Source organism: Aegilops tauschii, chromosome 4 (genome assembly GCF_002575655.3).
Source record: "Aegilops tauschii subsp. strangulata cultivar AL8/78 chromosome 4, Aet v6.0, whole genome shotgun sequence".
Lineage (NCBI taxonomy): Eukaryota > Viridiplantae > Streptophyta > Magnoliopsida > Poales > Poaceae > Aegilops > Aegilops tauschii.
Window position 1 is genome coordinate 329,261,392 of NC_053038.3, and position 2,226 is coordinate 329,263,617.

Genomic DNA, 2,226 nt, shown 5'->3' on the forward strand with positions numbered 1-2,226 from the left:
ATATAGTTCAGTCAATTTCTTCAGTGACAGAGACGAAGTTCTTCTGGTCTCTGAGGAATTTGTTCTGACTGAGGAGTTAGGAATTCGCCTGTGCGGATTGCCTACAAGTGAGGAACATGATAGCCTTGAGGAATTTGATAGTCAAATTTCCGACGGTTGCTGTGCTACGTGCCAGCTGTCCCAAAATACTACCCACCTAACGGTCATATCATTGAAGGGCATTTATGTCTTATCATGTCGAGCTGCTCCCTAGGCTATAAATAGCCGCCCCCTACAACCACTAGCTGGTTGGCTGCTCCGAGAAACTGACACTTGTCATTTGAGAGCATCCCATCCTCCGAAGACTTTGAGTTAAAATCATCAAGTGAGGAAACCCAAACCCAAACACCTACAAACCCAAAGTGATTGAGCATCACTGAAGAGATTGATCCTGCGTGGATCCGACGCTTGTTATCTTTGAAGACTGTGCATCTTCCAGACGGTTAGGCGTCATGGTCTAGAGCATCCAAGAGGAAATTGTGGATCGCCGAGTGACCAAGTTTGTGAAGGTTTGGAAGTCACCTGAAGACTTACCACGAGTGATTGGGCGAGGTCTGTGTGACCTTAGCTCAAGGAGAATACGGTGAGGACTATGTGTCCGGGACTGTGTGTCCTCAGGTTTAAATACCTAGCCGCTCCAACCAGACGTACAACTGTCACGGCAGTTGGAACTGGTCTACCAAATCATTGTCTTCACCAAGCCTACTGGTTCCATTTCCTCAGCTCATCCATTTCCCCATTATTGTGTTGTGTGCTTGTTCATATCTGTTTGAAGACTTTGACTGAAGACTTTCTCAATTTCCTCAGTTCAATTTCTTCAGTCTATTTGTCTTCATCCTGTTTTATCCTGAGTTTACTTTTCCTGTAGTCTATATCTGTTTTCATTTCATCATGATGTCCATGTTTATGTTATGTCATGTTTGCATCTGAGTACTTATTCCGCTGCTAGTAGTTGTTCGCTTAGGAATTTCCTCACCCTAAAATCCCTCAGTGAAGAATTCATAAAAATCACCTATTCACCCCCTCTAGTTGATATAACGCACTTTCAATTGGTATCAAAGCAAGGTACTCCCTTGTTCTGTGTGATTTTGGTTTAACCGCCTGGATTTTTAGTTATGTCGACCGTAGGAATGAAGACCGTGTCATGCCCCATCTTTGACGGTCACGATTATCCCAAGTGGAAGGCCATGATGAAGAAGCGCCTCTTGGCGATGAACAGCGAGTTGTGGACCGTCACTGAGATTGGTCTTACCGATCTGTGCAAGATGGCGAAAGCTGATGACATTCGCAAGTACACTCTTCTCAACCTCACGGCAAAGGACGTCATTTGCTCATGTCTGTCTCAAAATCAGTTCAGGAATATCATGCATCTCAATCATGCGAAGCTTACCTAGGACCGTCTCTCTGAGGTCTATGAAGGTCACCGAACCCGTCATGATCCTTGGTTTGAGGATTTCAAGGAATCACTCAAAGCGATGACATTTGAACCAGAATCATCATCCTCTACACCATGCCTTATGGCAAAAGGTGCTAAGGTAACTGAATGCTATCTATCCGAGTCCAGTGATGATGAATCTGGTGATGAATTTGGACCCAGTTATGTCAAACTTGCTTCCCTTGCCACTAAACAACAAAGAGCTTTGGAAAAAGTTCAATACATGCTGGATAAGAGCGATGATATGTTGGGTGAAGAAATGGATCAGTCGAAAGCTTTGGCTGAAAGTCTTCAGAGACTTTAGTCTAAGTTTGACACCCTTCAAGGTCATCATCACACTCTCTTATCTGATCATGAGAAGCTTTCTTATGAATTTCTTCAAAGAAAGCAAGATCTTGAAAAGCTAAGGGTGAGTTATGAAGACCTTCAGAAGGAGCGCGATTCATTACTTGCTCAACAAATCAACGCTGCTCAGGAAGAATTTGTTCCACCATGTTTGAAGTGCATTGAACGTGAATCTGCTAATTCTTCACCTGAATGTTCAAATGCTTCTAATGTTACAAATTCTTCACCTGCCTCTACTATCACTAATTCCTCATCTGAGGACGTTGCTAGTATCACTAATGATGTAGGGCTGAAGGAATTGTACATGACAGGCATGTACAAAAGCCTTAAAGGGCATTAGGCTCTTTGTGATGTGCTTAAAAAGCAGATCCTCAAGAGGAACCCTAGGAAAGAGGGTATTGCCTTTG